Source organism: Bidens hawaiensis, unplaced genomic scaffold (assembly GCF_021521415.1).
Source record: "Bidens hawaiensis isolate Kalapana, Puna unplaced genomic scaffold, B.hawaiensis_p1.1 tig00013803_1, whole genome shotgun sequence".
In the NCBI taxonomy this organism is placed as follows: Eukaryota; Viridiplantae; Streptophyta; class Magnoliopsida; order Asterales; family Asteraceae; genus Bidens; species Bidens hawaiensis.
In genome coordinates, this window is record NW_027492178.1 from 250,909 (window position 1) to 276,020 (window position 25,112).

Genomic DNA, 25,112 nt, shown 5'->3' on the forward strand with positions numbered 1-25,112 from the left:
GTAACCTGGGGGTTAGATAGATGTTTCCCACGATGGGTTAGACCCAGAGAAGATGGTTCTTCTGATAACCTGCAAAACAGACACCGTGAGCTTGTCACTGAGAAGGGGGGGTTCCTCCTTGTGACCACCCTCCGGCGTGAGAATCAGACTAGATTGCTCTTTAAATATAAAAGTATATTAAGAGATTGCTAGAGCAGATATCAGGTATAATATGATGATACAAGATAAGATGAGATGGTCATACCATTTGTGGTATTTATAGCCGAAGGTAGGTTTCCAAGGAGGTGTGGCCGGCTGCAACAGTATTCCTGTTCCACCAACAGTAGCCTACGCACGTGCCCTGCTGGTAGTTGGTGGGTAGGCAGCGGCTGATAGCGACCAGGCCTGCTGTATACTATTCCTTTTCCACCAACCGCCGGCTACGCACGTGGTATGACAAGAGTTGGTGAGTAGGCAGCGGCTAATAGTGACATACAGTGTAGGAGCATGCTGCTCGCCATACTGTTGTCCATAAGCTGTCGTATCTTTAGTCAGATCTTTTCCCATACCTCGTCAGGTACAGTACAGAAGATCTTCCCGTATCGTACGGACTGGCTTATTTGGGCGGGAGTATTCCCCCTCCCGCCCTTGTGCGGGATTGTTCCCGGCTTCGCTCATTCCTTCAGGTGACACTGAATGATCGAGAGCTAAGTGCCTTGTGCGTGTAGCCTTGCTGCGCGGGTGGCCTTCCCTAATGGCTTGTATCCGAGGCTGCGGGGACAGGCGGAGTCCTTCACCATTGGGAGGCATTTCCTGCGTGAACAGCTTGCGTACTGCGCGTAAGGACGTCACGTCTCTGAGCATGGTTGGTCCTGCGGATCCAGTTGGTTTCTGCGCAGACGTCCCTGTTCAAGGTGAGTCTTGCGGGTCCAACTGGGCTCTGTTGGGACCTACCTCTTCAGTGACACATGTCGCTTTGTGATTAAACCTCATATCTTTTTTCCCTCAAAAACTAAAATATTAATTAACCATAATATATATCTTAAATCAATAATTAGTCACTTCCCTTTTACACTCTTTTTATATTATGTTTATACATTTTTTATACAAATAAATATTAACATATTATGTATGTTACTATATATTTCAAAATACTTGGTGAAATCAAAAAAATTAACAACAACCCATGTTTGTTAAAAATTATAAAAAATTTAATTTTAAATGTTATCATTAACATGACCTTTGTTTTCACTGAAAGGGGATATTATGGTCTCTTGGGATGATTAAGGGGTTAGGTTTCCCATTCAAGTCTTTATTTACTCGTCGTGGTAATCATTTATTCGTTAGGGCATTCATTTGTTCGTTTGAAAAGTGTCGCTTCTGTTTTCATTGAACGGGGCTCGCAACGACTCACGAGCCTTTGTTTTCACTGAACGGGGATATTATGGTCTCGTGGGATGATTAAGGAGTTGATTTTCCCATTCAAGACTCCATTTACTCGCCATGGTAATAATTTGTTCGTTATGGCATTCATTTGTTCGTTTGCAAAGTGTTGCTTCTGTTTTCACTGAACGGGGCTCGCAACGACACGTGGGCCTTTGTTTTCACTGAACTAAGATATTATGGTCTCGTGGGATGATTAAGAGGTTGATTTCCCCATTCAAGTCTTCATTTACTCGTCGTGGTCATCATATGTTCGTTAAGGCATTCATTTGTTCATTTGAAAAGTGTCACTTCTGTTTTCACTGAACAGGGCTCGCAACGACTTGTGGGCCTTTGTTTTCACTGAACGGGAATATTATGGTCTCGTGAGATGATTAAAGGGGTTGAATTCTCCATTCAAGTCTTCATTTCTAACACTTCATAACGACTTTTCTAGAAATCGGTTGAAGTTTATGAAAGTTTAAAGGTCAATATGCAATAATGCATTAAGAAGAGGATAGAAATATAAAAAGTACGCACACACATGTTTCTGAGAAAGACAAAAGGTGTTTTAGAATGTGAGAAAGCTTCTCTATTGGTTTCTATTTTATTCTTGTTCACTTTTACTTTCATTAAAAATTCATTATTTTAAATCAAATCTCATCAAAGATCATGCTTCTTTAAGGTTAAAAGTAAAAAAAAAAAAAGACCCGTTGTATTTTAACTTTTCATGTTACATGATGCAAGGTGTTCACGGGTGGGTCGATTTGGTTTAGGTTGAAGCCATAATCGAACCGAAACCAAAACATATGGTTATTAGAGATTTTCAACTAATTGGTTTTTAGTTTACAGGTATTTCGATTGATTAGTTTTTTGCTTTGGTGTTGATTCCGTTATGAAACACTAATCATATTAAATTAGCTTGAAATAAGTTTAGTTAATTAGAGTTGCTAAGACCATTAATCTTGTTTTTAATTGTATTTCCTTTTTCTCCTATGTTAACATGATGTAAGATTGCATTAGTATGCATAAATTGAATTTAAGTTATGTTATTCAAATTAATTAATCGAATAACCTTTAAATGTAAGATTGTTGGATAAAAGATTAGCTATTGACTAAGAGTTCAGTATTGATTAGTGGGTCATGTCAACAAATCACAATGGTTCAACATGAAAATAGACATATATTTCCAAAATTAATTTAAACTTAATGGAAACTTGAATAACAAGTTACCCTTAGGAACATTTTACTTTCTGTTTTTTTTTTTTTTTTTGAATGTTTAAGCTTGTCTCCTACTACTTACAATAAACCGCCATTGCCAGGGATCGAACCCTGGACCTCTCACCCAAAGGCCTAAGCCTTTACCATCCCACCAAAGTGGAGATGGCATTTTACTTTTACTTGCTCGTTTTAAAATTTGAACCTAGCGAGCTAGCTTGATTAGACTTTAAGCTCAGCCTAGGCCAACTATTTTGCTTTTAGAAAAGAGTTTCTAAAAAAATATTTATTTTAAAGGCTCGTTTAATCGTTGCATATGGTATTCGAAATCTACGGACTGGCCTGATTAAACGAATTTATACCAGCTCAGAAAAGAATTCATGTAATGTTTGAAGACGTATAGATTCGTAACAAGTGTTAACATGTTTTAGAAGTCGTGTAATGGTCTTGTTCCTAATCTTATGAATATCCACAACTTACATCCTATTTTATTTAAACTTTTAACTCCTCATTCCTAAGTCCCCGTAACATGATCAATATTTAAACACAAGTGATATAAAATATGAACTTATTATAAATCTACAATTTGAACAATATAGTTAGGAAGATTATTAAAATACATTTTCATAGATAAAGTTATGCATTTTCTTCCCAATTTTTATTGTTGAAAATATAAAATGTACAAATTATAATAAAGAAAAAAAAATCTTCTGAATAGAAAAATGGTGTGTTTGGGTGTTTATGGTGGATTTAAATGGTACAGGAAGAAAAGCAAATAGAGTTGCAGGGAAGTAATGATAAGGAGGCAGTAGGCAGGGTGTAGTGTAGTCTTATCCCATCCATTTCATCTTTATATCACATCTTAGTCGATCATATTCTTAATAATTCATGATTCCCTATATTCTCCTACCAATTGTGTAATATATATTTATACAAATTATTCTACTAAAGTTTTAAATGTTTTATATGATTATCATGAAATATGTTTGATGTTAAAACTAAAATTGTTCCAAGAAAATCAAGAAAACGACTACTCTTGTTGTATATTATACGTCGTGAAGTTAAACGAATCATATTATGCATTTATGGTTATGAAATACTTAATACAGTTCCACATATCTACTCATCTCAGTAAAAACTAGCAACAAGCTAAACGGTACAAAAAGGGTAACCAAAGCTTCATCAAATACAATCAAATCACGAAATTAAAATTACACAATATTTACTCACTACATCAAAGAAAGCATTTTGTGATTGATGATCCATAGGAACCTCAAAGCCTTTATGTCATTAAAAACTTTATGTTTACTTACAATAAAAGTATTTTGAAATGTATAAAAACTCGTCCGCTTTCTACATTTCCTCCTTGAGAAATATTATTTTCTTGATGAAAGCGAGGTTGCCCCCTCATAGTTCATACACGATCAACCTCGCATGGCTTTGTTTTCATGTTGTAAATTCGCATAACCAAAAAGGGTGCTAGTACTTTTTCATAGAGGTATCCTTATTGTATATTTACATCATGAAGTATATTATTATTATTATACATTTATATTGAACAAAATGATCCAATAATAACAGAGAGACAGATAAGTAGACAATAAGTTACGTCGTCACTCCATTTTGAATGGCAACATATGTCTATAATTATGATATAATTCAAGTAATTTCACATATCAACTTTATATTCACGTATTATCAGGAAAATACACCGAAATGTATAAAAAATGACCAACGTTTTTCTTAAAGAAAAATAATAAACAAAAATAGATTCATAAAACTCCATACACAACAAATTTGACCTATTTAGGCCGACTATTGTGGTTTAACAAACTGGGCGAGAAGGATCCAAGTCAGCAACACTTTTGCAGGTAAAGGGGCCCCAAACACCGTGCCAAAGAGGCGTGAAGGGTAGTGTCGCTAGCTAGTTTACGCTTGAAGGGGCGAACATGATGCAACGTAAGACAACATGTCAGATGGCTTTCGACATGGGTGGTGGTAATGCCCCTGACGTTAAACCACAACAACTAGTCTAATAAAAAAACAAGTAAATGAATTAAATTGTATAAATTATTTAATTTTTTTATCCCTCTTTGCTTTTCTTCATCTATGTAAAAATGTAAAAGCTACCAGAATAGCAACAGTAAAAAGAAAAAAAAAGTGACTGATTTAATTCAAAGAAAGAAAGAAAAGGAATATGCGCATGTTAGCCAAACCTGCGCACTTTAGCCATTAAAGCATCTTGAAGCTCATAATTTACACTTTACATCCCTCACTCACTGTCACTGACACCAGTACCCTATCACACCCCCACCTGATTCTCTCTCTGTACAAATAACAACACACTTCCGATTACAACAACAATATTATTATTATTATTATTATTATTATTGTAATAAAATCTTTTACCAAAAAAAAGAAATCTTTTTTTTTTTACATATACCCTCTTTATATTTCTTCACAATTTAATGTATTTCACCTGCATTGAATAATAACCATGCTCCAATATTTCAAAATTCTCAATTTCTTCATCTTCTGTTTTCTTCCCCTGTTTCCTCTGTCTTTCAGCTATGAAGCAAGAAACCCTGAAGGTTTTAATCAATTTTTAATTTTTTTTATATTTTTGATATGGGTTTTTGATTCTCTACATGGGTTTTTAATATCTTGATCTGAAACTATCTGTGCAGTTGTATCTTTGATTTCGATTAAAAATGGGTTGAATGATCCTCATGGGACTTTTAGCAATTGGGATGAAGATTCTGTTGACCCTTGTAGCTGGGCTATGATTACTTGCTCTCCTGATAATCTTGTTACTGGCCTGTATGTTGTTTTTAACTTGTGTATATGTATATTATATTGTATCTATATGCAAAATATTTTACTGTTTTATTTATTTTTCTAAAACCCTTGGGGTTGTTTTTTTTTGCAGTGGAGCTCCTAGCCAGGGTTTATCAGGAATATTGTCAGGGGTTATTGCTAATCTTACAAACCTGCGTCAAGTGTAAGCTTTTATAAATTTTGGTTTTTCTTTAAAATATTCTTGAAAATTTTATAAAAAGTTAAAAAAAGGAGGGTAATTTGTTGATGAATGGTTGTTCAAAAAGCTTGCGGTTTGAAGCTTCAGCTCGTAGCTCGCTGGATAAAAGCTCGAATAAAATTAGCTACAAAAAACTTGATTTGAAACTGAGCTGAGCTCGACCTAAGCTATGCTCGGGTCATGGCTCGATCATAGGCTCGTTTTACTTCAAGCTCGAGCTCGTTTAATTTTGAGCTTGAGCTCGAGCTCAAACCCACCTTTGCTCAACTCGTGAACATGATGATTATAACAGGTTGTTTCAAGTGTAAGTTTTTAAAAATTTGTGCTTTCTTTTAATTAAACATTCTTGAAAAAATTCTTGAAAATATCAAAAAATAAATAATAATAAATAAATAAATAAAAAGTGGGTATTTTGTTGATGATTATAACAGGTTGTTTTCAAGTGTAAGTTTTCATAAATTTGTGTTTGCTTGAAAACATTTTTGAAAATGTCAAAAAATAATTAAAAAAAGGTGATTTGTTAATAAAAATTTGTGTTTACTAGAAAATATTCTTGAAAATGTTATAAAAATAAAAAAGTGGTTAACTTGATGATGAATATAACAGGTTATTGCAGAATAATAATATCTCCGGCCAAATTCCGGTAGGGATAGGACACCTTCCAAAGCTACAAACATTGGAGCTTTCAAATAATAAGTTGACTGGTCATGTGCCTGAGTCACTTGGTCTTTTGAATGGTTTGCAGTATTAGTGAGTGATTTGAAATTTCTCTCTCTTAAACTCCTTAATTGAAACATAATCTTTGATGGGTCAATTTTTGTTTTTAAGTTAAATTGACCTTTGAATATTTTGATTTTTGTTTTTCTTGATTTGATATTATTTGACCCCATGTTTGTTTTTGATTTTGTCATGTAATGAGTAGAAGGTTGAATAACAACACCTTATCTGGAGCTATTCCTTTGTCCTTAGCTTCACTTCCTCAACTAGCACTCTTGTGAGTTTATTTAATTATTATTATTATTTTTGTCATTTAGGGAAAATATTTATTTGTGTTAATTTGAGTTGGTGTTCTTACAAATCACACGGTCATACGGGCCAATATATTTATATGGCCCGTATGGGTTGATGTGTTCTTACAAATTGTATATGCTGTATGATGTGTTTGGCTGACACAAAATATACTGATGTGACAATGCACACCATTGAACACATCATACGGGCCAAAATGTTTATACGAGCTGTATGAGTTTATGTTCTTACAAATCATACGGGCCGTATGAGTTGGTGTTCTTATAAATCATACGGGTCAAAATATTTATATGACCTGTATGGGTTGGTATTCTTACAAATTTATATACTGTATGATGTGTTTGACTGACACATAATGATTGATGTGCCAATGCACATCAGTGAACTCATCATACATGCCAAAATGTTTATACGTGTCGTATGAGTTAGTGTTCTTACAAATCATACATGCCAAAATCGACTGATGTGACCACCGACAAAGTCATATGGCCGTTTAATTTGTTTCACTATTTATACGGTCTATTTGCGTATTGGAGGTGGTGTATGTATAATAACACGCTTTATTTTGGTTTGAAATCATTAAATCATTGATAAAGTTTCTTCATTTCAGGGATTTATCAAACAACAATCTCAGTGCTCCTGTTCCCAAGTTTTCAGCAAGAACATTTAAGTAAGTATACATGAATCTTGTCAAAACCAAACGGGTCAACCAACTAAAACGAACAGTTTTTTAATGACCCGATTGAATTTCTTGATTATGTTACATTCTTTTCTTGATATGAAGATATAAAAATGTTATCTTTATCTGTTTTTTGAACAGCATTGTGGGCAATCCAATGATATGTGGAACCCATGCTAATGAAGGTTGTTACGGGTCAACTTTGCCCGAGCCTCTTTCTTTTGAGCTCAATCCATCACCAGGTATAAAATTTTTAATCATTTGATTCTCTTTCTGTCTCTAAACCAAGTTTCTCACTCTAATAATTGCAAATTTCAGGCAAAAGCAAGTCAAAACGAGTAGCAATCGCGCTTGGAATCAGCCTCGGATGTCTCGTTCTTCTCCTTGCATCACTTGGAGTTCTCTTGTGGAAGAGAAGCCGAAACCAAAAGCAAAGCATTCTTGATATTAATGGTATTGTTAAATCCCTTTTTGTCACATTTGACTTTCAAGGTCAACGGATCCCGTTTTCAAGTACATTTTTCGATATGATTTAACTTTTTTACTCACAATTTCATAGATATATTCAAGTATGTAACACTTTATATAAAAAATCAGAAATTTTGATGCTAAATATGTAATGTTTGCATAATAAATTTTAAGCTAGAAAAGTCCAAGATTGACCAAAAAAGTCAAACATGTTAACACTTTATATTAACTTTTACTTATGTAAACTAATGGTAGCAGATATACCAGAAGGTCTAATGAACTTAGGCAACTTAAGAAGCTTCACATTTAAAGAACTTCAATACGCAACCGACAATTTCAACTCAAAAAACATCCTAGGAGCCGGAGGATTCGGTAATGTTTACAAAGGGAAACTAGGAGATGGTACTATGATTGCAGTCAAACGGTTAAAAGATATTAATGGGACCGCTGGAGAGTCACAGTTCCGGACCGAATTGGTGCTTATTAGCCTAGCGGTTCACCGAAATTTGCTATGGTTGATCGGCTACTGCGCCACCCCGGTTGAACGGCTCCTGGTTTATGCTAATGGCAGTGTGGCTTCAAGGCTTAGAGGTTTGCACTTTGTACTTTGTAACTTGTAACACTGTCCTACTGTTTTATTAACCAAAAGTCAACATGAGTCAAAGGTTGACTTTATAAAAATGGAAACTTTATGACATGTGTGGGGGTCCCAGTTGACATTTTCAAAAGTAAATGTTGGATGTGTTTTGGGTACAATATCAAAGTGGTTAAGAGTTGGTACATTATTTTGGTGTTTCATGTTATTGTGGTCCTTCAAGAAATCTTGATACATGATCAAACATAAATTTGGCAAAATGGGCGGGTCGGGTTGGGTGATGGGTCGAAACGGGTTCGGGTCAGACTTGGTTCGGTCAAACGGGTCAAGTGAAATTGAGTTCAGGTCAAAATGGGCCACTTTTAAAAAAAATCAATTTAGTTCATGTCAAGATGGGCCACTTAAAAAAATTGTTCGGGTCAAAACGGGCAGGTCGTGGGTGCTGGGTCAAAACGGGTTCGAGTGAAAATCAGTTCGGGTCAAAACGGGCCACTTAAAAAATCAAATTGGTTCGGATCAAAACGGGCCACATAAAAAAATCAAATTGGTTCGGATTAAAACGGACCACTTACGAAAATCATTAGTTTTGAGTCAAACGGGCCACTTAGAGAAAATACAATTTGGTTCGGACCAAAACGGGCCGCTTTGAAAAGAGACCAATCTCGTTCGAGCCAAAATTGGTTCGGGTTGATTCAAACATATGGTATTTGTCTGATTCCTTTTCAAACATTAATGTTTAAATTTCAGGTAAACCGCCACTAGATTAGAACACGCGTAAAAGAATCGCGATTGGGGCTGCACGCGGATTATTATATCTACACGAGCAATGTGACCCAAAAATCATCCACCGAGACGTGAAGGCGGCTAACGTTCTCTTAGACGAGTTCAACGAGGCCGTGGTGGGTGACTTTGGGCTAGCTAAACTCCTTGACCACACCGACTCGCATGTGACCACTGAGGTTGGTGGTACCGTGGGCCACATTGCACCAGAATATCTCTCCACGGGCCAATCTTCCGAGAAAACCGATGTTTTCGGTTTTGGGATTTTGTTGTTGGAACTCATAACGGGAATGAGAGCGTTCGAGTTTGGGAAAACGGTGAATCAGAAAGGCGCGATGCTCGAATGGGTAAGTGTTTTAAGCATTAGAAATTTTTGTATTTGTCTATGCATTATTTAGTTGTACTATTTGTTGACATGCATCGGTAACTTGTACTCTTTGGACTAGTAGTTAAGAGTAAGTCTACCAAGTCCTTGGCATGCATGTACTACTTATGTTGATCTTTTAGAATGTATTACCAACTGTACCATATGGACTCACATGGCCTAGACATGCAATGACAACTTATACAATTGCAAGGTACAAGTCCTTGATGCACAAGGTGCAAGTCTAATAAGTAATAACATATTGATCAACTTGTACACTTTGGAATATGGACCAAAGTGTTTCATATGCATCCATATTGTACACCTTACACAACTTAAAACTCATCAATGCACAATGTACAAGTGTTCTAAGCATCAGAAACGTTTCATTTCAGGTGAAAAAAGCACACCAAGAGAAAAAAGTCGAACTTTTAGCAGACAAGGAGCTCGGAGCCAACTATGATCAAATCGACGTGCATGAGATGTTACAAGTGGCGTTACTTTGTACTCAGTACACTCCAGCCCACCGACCTAAAATGTCCGAGGTTGTTAGGATGCTAGAGGGGGACGGTCCAGCCGAAAAATGGGCCGTGACGCATAATAATATAAATCCCAACACTATAAGAAAGAATGGTATGGTCCAAAAACTTGAAGACAATGATGATGACTATACATCAAGCATGTTTGGAGTGATGTTGATGGATGATGACCATGATCCTCATGCCATGGAACTCTCTGGTCCTAGATGATTGATTATCAAATGTTGCATACTCAATTAGGAATGTTAAGAGAATAGTGTTACATTTGGTGATTATTATTTTTTTTTAGTATTTAAAGGGTTATATAAAGAATTGGGGATGTATATTTGGTAAATAGGTTTGATATTTTTTTTAGTTTTGTTATGGCTTGTTATTTTAGGGTCTATTTTATTTTTCAAAGCTAATGTTAGGAGAATATGTGTAGAAAAAGTTTGTGATGTTTATTTACTTATGTTCTATTATCATTGGATGTGTCTTGGTATGTATAAAATTGGTTTAACTTTTTTATTATTTAATATTAAACTAACTTATAATCAACTAGCAATACTAAAAGTTGGTATTTGATTTTCTTTATGTTTTTATTATTATTATTATTATTATTATTATTATTATTATTATTATTATTATTATTATTATATATTTTGGTGGGGAGATGTTACAAATAATAATGTTTGCATGCCCCAAAGCAAAAGTTAAGTATTGACCAAAAGTTGGTAGAGAAGGTTTCCTTTTCCCTGTCATGCCCATCTTGTTCTCACTGCTTTCCATTTTAGTTTTTATTAATATTTTTATTTTTCAAAAACACTATGTTGGGGTTTTAAAGCCCTCCACGTCATCTTCACGTAAAAAATGAGGGATGAGGCATCGAAACTCATCTCTATAATGTTTCGTTATGATTTAAAGCCCCTTTAACGCCCCTTTATATATACATACATATATATGTATGTGTGTATGAGAGGGAGAGAGAAAAAAAAACACATGGCCCACCACTCCTTTCCCTTAGGCGCCGGTCTTCATGAACCCCCCTTCTGGCGCCTGCTCTTAGCGCCCCATGATAGTGTTCAAGCCCAAAGGCGCCCTCCTTGGACGTCCATAGCGACCCGTCTAAACAAGTTTAAATTTATTTTTTTATGTTTACTCTTAATAACGTATTTTTTAAGATAATAATTATCTTCGATTGTTTATAAACTAGTTTTAATTATCCTACATTTTATTAACATGCATTTCAAAATTGAAAAAGAGTGCTTCAATTACATTTTATATATAAAAGCCTATTTTATTTATCGCTTTATTGGCTCCACTCAAATACCACTCTCACCAATCAAACCAAACAAAAGTAGAAAATGGAATAATAACATAATTGGCAAAAATATTTCCATTCAACCCTCATGCTACAAAATAATGATTGGTTAAAAGCTAATTCTATCTCAAAATTTTTTCACTTGTGATGTTTTGAGTCATAAAGGTTGAGGTTTGAGTCATAAAGATTGCTCCACCAATATCAATAGGGTTTTTCTTTTTCTTTTTTTTCCCTTTATACATAATATAACAAATTATTATATTATATTCATGACATGAAGTTGTCAATTACAGTTCTTTTGATACTTGGTTTTGAGCTATGTTGTTCACCATTGATGCTAATACGCAATAAGATTTGTGGAATCCTTGATACTTTAGGTACTTAAAAGCATAGGGAATAATGATGAAATGTGTTAAGAGAATTGAAATGCAAAGAATGATGAAAACTACAAATTTGTGTGAACGTAAAGGACGATAAATGTAGTTTTGTCTATAAACTTATATATATTGCGTGCCGCTCTTCAAAATGGTAAAAATATGTTGATATATTAGAAGTGTGGGAAACACTTCTGGGTAGGGTATGGAACCGGGTGGCGGGTACCATATACTATACCCGCGTATTTCAATACCATATTTTCGGGTATATATTGGGTTTTTTTTTCAACCGGCTACATTTTTTTTTGGGTATTTCACGAGCATTTTTAGGGTCTAGATTGGGATCTTTAGGGGACTGCAATTTTTTGGGGTATTTTTCGGGTATAAGTCGGGTTATGGAAAAACCCAGTTCCGGTTTCGCGTATTATTGGGTACGATCAAGTCCAGTTCCGGGTTTGGTATTGAAATGCATATCCTATACGTACCCAATGAGTGGGGTTGGGGTACTAAAAACTGGTCCCAAAAAACCCGGTTTCAAGTAATTTGACCGGAAACGGTTCTAGATTTGGGTTCTTTTTGTGCACTTCTAGATGCAAATATATAAAAACGCAGCAACTTTAGCGTATTGACTCTTACTTGCACCCAAGTCCCAAGCCCATTACTCAGCAAAATAGGCCCATATTCAGAATAAACATATAAAGCACACTCATATTTTTTAATATAAATGACTGCGTGATGCTGCAGAAGCGTTGATACAGTAAAATCATACGTCATGATGAGGATATTAATAAAATATAATGTTAATAAAGTTTGTTCTAGTAAATGTCCCCGCGCAGGTAAACTTATGCATCACATTAAGGACATTAATAAACCATAAAGTTAATAAAGTTTGTTCACATGTTACAATGGCTCAGTTTTGAACAAAAATTACATCAAAATATACAAATCATAGAATCAAATAATTTTGTAAATGCATCGACAATAAATTGAATTGAATATACCCACCAAACTATTTGCACACATGTCTAAACCTATTTGACTTTTAATATATATATATATATATAAATAATTGGAGGACATATTTAATGGAATTGATACCAGGTATTGAACACGAACTCAAACTCGTTAATTTGGCTAACACCCAAATACGAATATTATTATTGAGAAACTTCATAAAACTCAATTACCCAAATTGCAATCTCTAAATCCCAAAGCACGGGTATTTATAATCTAACCTATCACGTTTAGACTACAACTATGATTGCTAAATAATATGACATAATAATTATACTAACAATTAAATTTAAGCACGTGTAATTGTCTATAATTATCCACTCCTTAAATCTCGTTACTTAACCTTGCACGCCAAGTAATACCTTAAAACCGAAATTCCCAACAATCACCCCCGGAATTTCGATCTCGAAACGGACAAGTCTTCAGCTCCAAGTAATTCTCGCATCTCCTTTAATTTGATTCTCCGAAAAGCCTTCATCAAGATATCTGCACATTGCTTAACACCACTAACATGCTCGACACTTACTTCTCCACGATCAACACATTCTCGAATGTAGTGAAACCGAGATTTAATGTGTTTGGTCCTTCCATGGAAAACCGGATTCTTCAGGAGTGTTATTGCTGATGTATTATCGATACGTAACACCACTGCTTGAATTTCTTTGTCGAATAACTCACTTATCAAGTCTCTTAGCCAAACCGCCTGACACGCGACTGCGCTTGCCTCCGTGTACTCTGCTTCACACGATGAGAGTGCAACCGTACACTGTTTCTGAGAACACCAAGTAATTGGTGAAGACCCAAGATAAAATACGTGCCCCGTGGTGCTTCTTCCATCGTCTTGGTCAATGTTATGGCTACTATCACTATAACCAAGTAACACGTTTTTCCCAGGAGTGTAAGAAATACCGAAACTGAGAGTACCTTGAATATAACGAAGAATTTGCTTTATAAGAGTTGCATGAGATTGCTTTGGGCTTTGCATGTACCGGCTTACGACTCCGACCGAATACGCCAAGTCGGGACGAGTTTGTAAAAGGTACCGGAGACACCCGACAATCTTTCGGTATCTCGAAGCATCAAAATCTTCTTCGTCTTCAAATTTAGAAACATTTATACTCGGATCCAATCTCGCTTTTAATATGCTCCGAGCTGTATTCAATATCGTGCGGTTCCGCCTTTCCACAACACCGTTTTGTTGAGGTGTATATGGAGCGGTTAAATGCCGAATAAAACCCTCATTTTCAGAGAACCGATTGAAATCACGAGAAGTAAACTCTCCCCCTCGATCAGTTCGAAATGTCTTGATTTTCTCACTATTTTCCGCTTCCACCATGACTTTAAATCGCTTTAAGGTATCAAACGCTTCATTTTTTTCCTTCAACAAAAAAATCCACATGAAACGTGAAAAATCATCTATCAAGACGAACATGTACCTATTTCCGGCTATGGTACTAGGAGTAATGGGCCCGCATAAATCTCCATGGATTAGTTCCAACGCTCGGGTTGCTCTAAAATTCCCTGACTTCGGAAACGGTTTCCTCGTTTGCTTCCCGACTAAGCACGAGTCACAAATTTGATTTTCTTGATCAACTTTTGGCATTCCAACGACCATATTATTTTTCACCATTTGTTTCATAGACTCGAAATTTAAGTGTCCTAGTCTCGCGTGCCAAGCCAATTCTCGTTATTAAGCCGGGCTTGTAAACACACGGGTTTCCCCGTCTTTAATTTAATCGTGTAAAGACAATTTTTGGATCGAGTAACGCGCATCAACAATTTTCCTTGATCATCATACATCAATAAGTAATCATCTTTCATACGAATATCACAACCACTTTCTGTTGCTTGCCCAAGACTAATAATATTACTTGTAAACTAGGAATATAATATATGCCGGTCAATAATTTTTGCTCCCCCGTTTTACCAACTAGTAATATCGACTATTTCCCGCAAATATCAACATAAGACCCATCTCCAAATTTAACTTTGCCACCAACACGCTTATTTAATTCAGAGAATAAAGATAAATTACCCGTCATATGGTTGCTCGCACCGTTATCCAAACACCACAAGTCTTGTTCGTGCGAACCACCCTCGTAATCTTTTGGTATAACCTTCTGTTCATTCAAGTACACTTTTTCTTGAACGCACTGCACCATATAGAGGGACGGGTCTTTTTCTTTTGCATCGGCCAAATGTGCTTGTCTTTCTTTCCTTCGTAACGGACACCTCGAAACGAAGTGACCAAATTCATCACAACGAAAGCATTGAACTCCCGAGTAATCCTTTTTACCCTTTCGTTTATCCCCTTCGTTGGACCCTTCTTGTGAACCACGGTTCTGACTCCCACGTCCACCACCATGTCCATTTCCACGCCCTCAGTTTGAACCTTTCCCGTGCCCCCTACTCGATTCGTGTGAAAACTGATTCGAACTCGAAGAGGATTCATAATTATTAAACAAAAGTTTACCTTATTCAGAACGCAACACGTGCCCTTTGATACGCTCCTCATAAGCCTTCAACCTCCCGACAACATCCTCAAAACCGACTGTTTTAAGGTCTAACACTTGCTCGAGGGATGCTACAACTTGGATAAACCGGCTCGGTAGGCTTGTGAAGAATTTCTGGACTAGATTCCTTTCTTCATACGGTTGTCCAAGTGTGGCTGCTTTAGAAGAGATCGCGGTTATTCTCGAGGCATACTCGTCAATGGTTTCGGTTTCTTGCATCATCAAACCGTCAAATTCACGTATTAATGTATGAAGTCTAGCATCCTTCACACGTTCTGCGCCCATATTTCTTGACTTTATGGCATCCCACATCTCTTTTGCCAATTTAAAATTACCGATTTGAAGTATCTGTTCCTCGGGAATCGACTGAAACAGAAGCGCCTTCGCGATGTTATCTTGCTTCGCGTCATTAGAGCCCGGGTCAATCACATCCCAAACTCCATGAATCCCAAAAATAACCTCCATGTGCATACTCCAAATCGTGTAGTTTGTTTTTGTCAAACGCGGACACTGAAACGACCCAGAGATAGTCTCCTTTTTCGCTTGGTTCACGTCACCCATCTTGATTCTCCGATTATTGGTTACCGAAAAATCTCGTGACCTTGATTCAATTTTTCCAAGACGTGATTTGATTTATGTGCACAACCAAACCACCAAAAGAATAAAGTATTCAATTGAATAAAGATTTATTCAATTATTTTGACCACTTTGCACTTTCACCAAACTAAACAAATTGACAAAGAAAGGAATCTAATCCGTCAATTGTTTAATACTTACACAAGACCCACCTTGGCCAAAGCAAGCCAATCACGTGAAAAGCTATGGGATAACCTTGAACTGCACCTCTTTATATAATAATACATTATAATACCTTAACGAGGCAAATCAACCAAAATCCTAACGACCAAACGCCGATTGCCGCTGCTCACCTGCTCGGAATTTCCCGGGTTAGTTCCGATTGCAGGTCTTCTGATTAAAAAACCCTACGTCGGAGAATCAAGATATTTTTTGAGCTATTATTTTTTTTCTTTTGCAGGTCTTGTGATTTTGAGCTATTATTTTTTTTCTTTTGGAAAACATATATAAACTCATATAGTTTCTGGTCCCATGCATTTGGTTAACTTATAATTGCGTAGGAAATAACGTTCACCATGGAAAGCGGTGATTTAGAGCTTGGAGACATGAACATGGTTCAACATACCTTTCAAAGTCTTCTTGATTGTATAGAAAATGAAGTCAACCATATGAACGTTGTTTTTCCACTGATTGACTGGGTCCCTCATACACTACAAGATCTCAGCCCGAGTTCTTTTACCCCTCGAGTGGTCTCTTTTGGACCTTTGCACAGAGAAGATGACAATGTGCGATCATTTGAAAAGGAGAAACTGATTTATCTGCATAATCTAATGTGCCGTACAGGATCCCCACGAGAGGAAATACTGAAGTTATGTGTGGACAATGCGTACTCTTCAATGGAGCAAATCAAGGCATGTTATGTTTGGACGAAGAAACATGGTGATGATGAAACTGCCAAAATGATGGTTGTGGATGCTTGTTTCATTCTTGAGTTCATTTACAATTGTTCGACATCTCATCATGATGCATATGCGTGAAACAAGTTGCTACCACGAAGTGTAGTTTTCGACTTGGTGTTGCTAGAAAACCAGATCCCTTTGTTTTTTCTTGACGAAATATATTCGTGCACTATATCGAGGAGTCTACCTCATGTCTCCTTTATTAAGTTTATCTGTAGAGTTTTGAAAGAGCTCGACCCCTTTATGAATGATATAATTATCCGAGATATTTCCATTAATTCCACTCCTCATATTCTTAGCCTTCTACACGAATGCTACAAGCCTCAAGATTATGTTATATCATATTTAGGTAGCTCTAAAATTTTTTCGGCTACAGATCTAGACAGCGCAGGGGTCAACTTCGAACCTGACAACAAATCAAAATTGCGGACACAGATGCGTTTGAAGTTGAATAGGTTTCCATGTGGACCATGTTCTTTTGGTTTTTGGATTAAGCCTACTCTTAGAATGCCAGTATTGTTTTTGCATGATTTTACCGAGGTGGTTTTAAGGAATCTCATTGCATACGAGCAGTTATTTGAAACTAGTAATTATATTTCATCATATGCTATTGCCATGAATATGCTAGTGAGGAGTGAAGAAGATGTTGCCAAGTTGCAACACTCGGGAATCCTGATTAACAATATGGGTTCGAATGAAGAAGTTGCTAAAATGATCAACAAAATATGTAAAAATGTTGAACTCAGAGAATGGTATTATGATAGAGAATGGGTATTGTTGAATATGTACTGTGAAACTTATATAGCTTGGGTGAGGAGAACTTATTTTAGGAGTCCATGGTCTAGCATTTCTCTACTTGCCGGAATCATCCTATTTTTTCTAACCGTGGTTCAAACCATCTTTGCGATTAAGCCTGCCGGGAGCAACAACTAGATCAACATGCCTGCCTGATGCAACAATTAGATCTATAAGCCTGGTGGAAGCAATAACTATATCTGTATTTTATCTTTCTTTTCTTTTAATGTTCACTGTTTGATTTGTATAATTGAAAGTGGAATTAATTTCACTAAAAACATGAGAATATGTGGAGTAATGTTTTCATTTCAAATCAATTCATAAATTTAGGCTGCTATCTGTAGTTCAAGGGCTACAAAATAAGACGTTTTGCGCCATGTGACTCCCAGTCAGCAAATAGCGGGTTTTTGTTTTTGGGTGTAATAATGTTAGCTCAATACATACATATATAGGTTCGAGATACTGTAAAACAATGTCTTAACATACGATAGGTATGCGAGACACTCGGAAGGCAAAACCTAAAAACGTTCAAAAACGGTTTTCGTGTAAAAAGGTAAAAAATTGATCGATTAACGATCAAAAGCAGTTTTTTTTGGTAAATCAATGATTAATTGGATATGTATTGACGATTACGAATTGTTAGGATGTGATTTCATGGATTGATTTCATGAAAAAAGGGATTCGAAAATAACCTATTATTATATTGGATCTCTCACTTACAATATATATATACACACGACACACAAACAATTATAATAATAATAAAAACAAAAGGAAGCTGGGCAAGTAATATTAATGCAATGCATAATATCACAGACCACTTCCTCAAGTTAAAACTAATAACCAACACTAAAACAGTCAAAAACACAAGATTTCCATTTCTCCATACAAATGTATCAAAGCAATATAGAAACTTGCAATATTAATATCAAAAACTTAAAACACAAATGTCTGCTAAAACAAAAATATGAATAGTAGTAACCGCAAGCAAAGAAAGCCCACAACAAAGTGCTTAAAAGAGAGAAGTTCCCTTTCCCTTCTTGTCTCCACCGATTTCAAAATGCTTGCACCTCTGCAAAAATAACAACAATCAAAACATAAGTAAACAATCAATCAAATGACATCAACAAACTGTATAATATAACAGAATACAAGACTAACCTTAATTGGGTGCTGTGAGACGTGCTTGCAGCCTTGGCATTGCAACCTTAGCACAATCTTCTTTGTGGTTTTCGCCTAAACTGTTCAATCAATTATTTATAAAGTTGTTAAATCTACCAAACTGACTGCATTTTGAACAAATATAAAACGTGAATAGAAATGTAGGTTTACCTTCTTGTGAAAGACGGGCTTGGTTTGACCACCATAACCAGATTGTTTCCTGTCATAACGACGCTTTCCTTGTGCAGCCAAACTATCTTTACCTTCTTGTATTGGGTAACCTTATGAAAGGTATGCTTTCTGCATTCCTTGTTCTTGCAGTAAGTCTTCTTCGTCTTGGGAACGTTCACCTATAAACAAAACACAAAATACAATTACAAAATAATTCAATGCATAAAAAATCAACATGATGATTGCAAAAGAAACATATATAACAAATCAAAACCAACTGTCTGTAAAAATGGATCTTAAACATATGTAACAATAATAAAAGCTTGTCCTCGTAAATCAGATAAACAATCCAATAAAAATTCAATAAAATAAAGAAATCAAACACTTGGTTTGACATTTCAGGTTGATAGATGTAAAAATTTGAACTTTTGCTTTCTGAAAAGTTCAAAACTTTAAAGGTTTTAGAAACATTTACCTATAAAGCTAAAACGAAAACTAACTACACAATAAATTCATATCTGAAGAGCTATGAGTTAATGCAAATAAGATATCGGTGGGCTAAGGTTAAAATTAATATTAAATATAGCAATTTAACACTAACAATTCAATATATTCTCCTACCATTAACAATTTAACCTTTCACAACTTACAAAACAGTAACAACTGTAGCAAGTAACTTAAAACCAATGTTGTAAAAGTAGGATTACAAGACCGGGTACTCCCCGAGTACTAGCTACAAGGTATGTCGCGAGGCGAGTTTCTTTAACTCCGCCTAGTTATTAAGAATCAATCAAAGGCGGTTAACCTCAGCCAGGATCACATCTAGTTGGTGGACTTGAGCCGACTTTAACTTAAAAAATAAAACATAATTCGTATCTCTATAGTATTAAAGAACAAATATCATTTTTTTTAATTAATGATCATCAATTTTTAGAATAACTTTTTATTTAAAAATGTATTTCGCTTATTTATATTAATATTCACGTATATTGTTATAAATATTAGTAAACTAATGATATTTGACATATATATAATTTCCAAAAATTAATTTTCCTTATATTTACCATGTCTGAGTACTCTTTGAGTACTCCATCTTCTACTCCCCAGTCGGGAGCCTATGGTCCCTCTAGCGACTTTTACAACCTTGCTTAAAACACTAAAAATTGACAATTATAACATAAAAAACTGATACCAAGAAAGTTGGTGATATATCAGTCAATATCACCGATAATATCGGTACCGATATTTTGCACCAATATTTTACTAAGGGACCAATAAACAATATATCAGTGATATACCGGTGATATATATATCATCGATATCGACTGTGAAGTTGAAGACAAACAACTATTGACAAAGATTTTGGCTTTTACATTCTAAAATGTTCAAAACTAAGCAAAATTTCAAAAGCTATTTGCAGATTCAAATTAGGTTAAATTATCAGCTGATAAACTATTTGCACTAAATTAAAACAAACTATCATATATCTAATAAACTATTAACACACAGACTGAATCAAATTAAATAATATATAAAGCAATCAAATCAAGTATGTTTAACAGATCTAACAGCAACAAACACATATATATATATATTACAACGAAACATTACAGATTCATCGGCTACAAAATGATCAAGTGATTATTATTAATTATCAAAAGGATAGATCGAATTTGATACCATGGCTAACGAGTTGCTGCTGCTGTTGCTGTAATTCGCCGAGAGAAAGAAGAGACTGACTATTATTATTATTATTATTATTATTATTATTATTATTATTATTATTATTATTATTATTATTTAAGGTTAGGGTTTCATTTTGAGCCCATATGATATAAACTAAGATTGGGCTAGACCCGACAGAACAGGCCCATGTTGTTTTTTAATAAGTTTTTGACGCCCGTATTGGAGTTTATTAATCTCACTAATAAATAATTAGAGATTTGGAGGTGCACAAGTTGGGTATTTTCAGCAACCGGGACTGGGTACGAATTGGTTTCGGGTTTGGTCAAACAAAAATCAAGAACCGAGTTGGGTAGGAGCGGTTTCTAGGAATGATGGGTATTATTTGACTGGGTTTGCCAGGTTTTTATCGGGAAGGATCTATGTTTTGATCAAGTAAAGGTGGAAGTCTATGGCTGTTCAAAAAGCTCGTGGTTCGAAGCTCAGGGTCGTTCGATAAAAGCTCGAATAAAAACTAGCTAAAAAAACTTGATTTAAAACTAGCTTGAGTTGGATCATTTTTGTAACCGAGCTAAAATCAACGTAAGCTCGGCTTGGGTCATGGCTCAGCTTGTTGACTCGATCTTAGGCCCATTTAACTTCAAAATAGAGCTTGGCATAGCTAAGTTATCTCGTTTAATTTCGAGGTTGAGCTCGAAACCACCCTGGCTCGACTCGTGAACATCCCTAGGTGGAGTTGGGTCGGGTACACTTTTCATGAGGAAACGAGGGTCGGGTAGGACTGGTCTGGTTCTGGGTTGGGTACACCAGCTTTTTGCCCACTTCTATCACTAATGGAAATTAATCAATTTTGTTACTAATGGTAAATTGGGCAGGTTAACTTTGTTACCTAGTGATAATGAAACAGGGTTGTTATATGTACATTGCATGTATTATATGGTATATAACCTTTAAACTCTAGAACACACAATTTTGTCAAATCAGGTAGTGTTAGTAAAGTTATACGGATTGCATAACTTTTGGAGGCCACCTTACAACGTGCTTTTATAATAACTTCAATTTTTATTTTCATACTACGTATAACATTTTCAATATATTACACACATTATATGAGATTATATAGGTCGCATGAGATCTAAAAAAACAATACTCATAGTTTGAAATATGAAAAAGCTATACGAGACATTTGATGTGTGAAAATACTAAAACAGGTGATATGATAAGATATGTGAGCGTTTAAATAATGTATGGAGTGTTCGTATATAACCATTTCCTAAACAAAATAGTACTAGTCTACCTAATGACTTATGAGTAAATGCTAAACACCACACGTTAATAACAAATCAACTGTTTGTTCACGTTGTCGAATCTTCTCCATGCTCATTGGAAACATATCATAGCCATGTTTAGGGTTATGGAAATATTGGTTATAGTAATACGAATGCTCATGCAAAACTTGTGCGCTTGCTTGTTTTTTGTTGTATCAGTTTTGAGGTTGCATTAACAAAATTATAAACAAAATGTGAATGAGTAAGTAGAAGCAATTTGGTGAGTTTCAAGTTTTATATAGGTCACACATTTATTAATTCCAATGAAGTGAAATAGTTCATCATCAGTAATCATTTAATTGAAACTAGAAAATAACTAAAGTCAAAAACTTAAAATGATAAGCAAAGTGTTACGAAGTCTACTCATTGTAATAATAAAATGTCTGGTGGACCAAACTAAAAGGTAGATCACATTATTTTAAACTAATATGTCAAATCTTAATGGTTTGCCAAGTTGTAAGACCAAAAAAAGGACTAGTTTTGAAAAAAATTTCTGTAGAAGATATTTAGATTCTTGGGTACCGTAGGCAGTGTTGTAAAATTTGTTAGGTGGTAGTCGAGTGAAGGGGTAAATACTAGCGATTAATCAGAATTAATAGAGATTATTTGGATTAAGTTTATATGTATTTTTTTTTCAAATATACACATATATAACAAAGTTTATATATAGTTTTTCAACTTTGACCGTTTTTTACTACCAAATAACGATTAATTGGAGCATATGCAAAATTTTTACAACCATGCTTATAGGTGAAAAAAAACTAATAGTGAAACGTTGATAAGTAAAACATTCATTAATCACGACCACACATGTCCTCGATCAAAAACCATAAAGGTATGCACACATTATTTGCAAAATACGTGGATCAATCAAGTCTTCAATCAAGAATCACAATCGTGTGCACAAAATGTAAGGTTTGAAGTTCAATAAATAGTAATGAGATTTTTATAAATGAAGGAGCTGATAAGGTTTACTTTATAATTAATTTGATGTGTACTCTCGGCACGAATGACATTTATTGGCACATTCCAAATTTCAACCATTTCGACTCAAAAATGGAACACATTTAGTTTTTGAAAATGACATATAGATTTGACCTATCAATAAGAAATCATGAAAAAGGATAAGACGTTCATAGTAGGTGTTTAGAATAATGAACATATGTAACTTTAAAATGATGGTAAAGTGGTAAACACTTTATTCTCATTTAGCATATGTTTCGATGAATCTTGTTTCAACTGGTTTTCTAACTATAATCACCTATTTCAACTGGTTTTTTAATATTTAGTTAAATTATATAGATATAATGAATGCGCTTAATAATTTATACACCAACTATCAAGTATCAACATTAAGTATGGTTTCTTCTAAGTTTCGAAATGATTAGAAAGATTATTAGGTGTACGTGTTTGAGATTACGTTACGTAGAACGTTACCTCACGATATGACGTTTAGATGACACAAATAATCAGAATATAATAATATTTTTAGAAATATGTCATCCCCAAGAAAATATGGCTGTTCAAAAAGCTCGAGGCTCGTGGCTCGCTCGATAAAAGTTCAAATAAAATTAGCTAAAAAACTTGGTTTGAAACATTCTGAGGTGAGTTGCCCCGTTTAATTTCGAGTCCGAGCTCGAAATCACTCTGGCTCGACTCGTGAACAGCCCTACAAGAAAAGAAGAGTATTTACATTTTATAAAACACTAACTTACAATCATAAAATTGAGATCATTTAAAAACATGAAACATGTTTTGCAAAGTACAAACTTAAAACCCCCATAAACATATTTCTTTCCATTTGTGAAGATAATATTAAACAATAAAAAAAGTTGCATAATTAGCAAATTATTTGATGCTAATAGTAATAATAATATTAATAATAATACACTAATCATGAGGACCAAAGAGAGCATAAGCATTCTTGAGAAGCTTTACACGAGATTCAAGTAGAAATATATAAACTGCAATTCTTTGGAACAAAGTGTCCATATCCACAACTTGTTCACCGGCAGCTCTTCCACCGGAGATAATATTCTGCAGCTGCCTGAGCTTCCTTTGCATGGACCTTCCATGGTGGTTGTGGTTCACCACAGTCACCACCTTCTTCACCTTCCTCTTGCCACTTGTTCTTCCTACAACAACACCTCTTTTCCACATTCCCATTTTCTCTCTCTTAAATGTTTTTTTGTTTGTGTTATTAGGGGTTTTGAAAAGAGGGTATTTATAAAGAAAATAATTGAGAAGTGTACAAAATTTTCATGTGCATGAGACTATTTGGATGCATGTAGTAAAATGATTGCAAGCTATGGAAATCTAGTGGATATAAATTGATGACATGACATTAACTTAATGTAAAGTTGAACTTGTGAGCATAATCAGTTAAATGGGACGTGTTCATGTTAACCTTTACGAGTTTGTGATTGATATGATCCAATTCAACTCGTTTATTTAGTTTTTGATTTTTTATAAATGTGTTTTCTTGTAATAATTTAAGCCATATAGGTAATTTAATGTCAAACGTTAGAAGTTTAAAACATAAGTGGTTGAAGCATAGTTGCATAAGTATTAAGAATAATATGTAAATATAGAATTTTAGAACTAATAAGTGAAAAAAAATTTCTATACTATATGTTGTGTTTGGGTTAGTGACGTGCTCAAACTGCGAACATGACCTGATTAACATCCCTAGAAAATTCCAACGGTTTCGATTTTATATTTATGTTGTGAATGTTAATTGATTTGTTACAAGTACAAAATTTTAAGTATGTATGATAATTTTGCACAATTTGGTTGTCTACATATCAAGTTTTTAGTTCATTATCGAGTCTAATAATATAACACATGTATGAATACATTTGAAGACGACAAACCACCGATCAAAAGTTTGGGTATCGCTTTCATTTCAATAGTTTGTTAAAGATATTTGAAACATAATTTTATAGAATTTTGCAAATTCTAGATATTCTATGGGGCACAAATGAGTCTAATACTCAAATGTTACTTGTACACATGTTATGTCACTCTTATTGGGATGAATGACTGGATCAATGTTAATAATTTTAGTGTCTAGATCCTAGGATCACTCATTAAAAGCAAATCAATCATCTAACTAGTCTACATACAAG

The 25,112-nt window shown here is 34.8% G+C and overlaps 3 pseudogenes across 2 annotated transcripts; 2 read left to right on the top strand and 1 right to left on the bottom strand.

The window, feature by feature from the left end:
- The first annotated feature begins 4,704 nt into the window (after positions 1 to 4,704).
- Positions 4,705 to 10,479, top strand: LOC143544924 (putative LRR receptor-like serine/threonine-protein kinase At4g30520; annotated as a pseudogene). Its single transcript, XR_013137334.1, has 11 exons — positions 4,705 to 5,210; positions 5,307 to 5,439; positions 5,549 to 5,620; positions 6,263 to 6,406; positions 6,579 to 6,650; positions 7,296 to 7,355; positions 7,506 to 7,606; positions 7,683 to 7,817; positions 8,091 to 8,423; positions 9,175 to 9,554; positions 9,967 to 10,479. The product of XR_013137334.1 is annotated as a putative LRR receptor-like serine/threonine-protein kinase At4g30520 (transcript).
- A 5,467-nt stretch (positions 10,480 to 15,946) lies between these two features.
- LOC143544893 (UPF0481 protein At3g47200-like) lies at positions 15,947 to 17,779 on the top strand (annotated as a pseudogene).
- Positions 17,780 to 18,491: 712 nt separating this feature from the next.
- LOC143544894 (large ribosomal subunit protein eL42-like) lies at positions 18,492 to 24,150 on the bottom strand (annotated as a pseudogene). The gene is made up of 4 exons (XR_013137330.1): positions 23,923 to 24,150; positions 18,974 to 19,152; positions 18,803 to 18,877; positions 18,492 to 18,713 (listed from the first exon to the last, which is right to left on the bottom strand). The product of XR_013137330.1 is annotated as a large ribosomal subunit protein eL42-like (transcript).
- Positions 24,151 to 25,112: the final 962 nt, after the last annotated feature.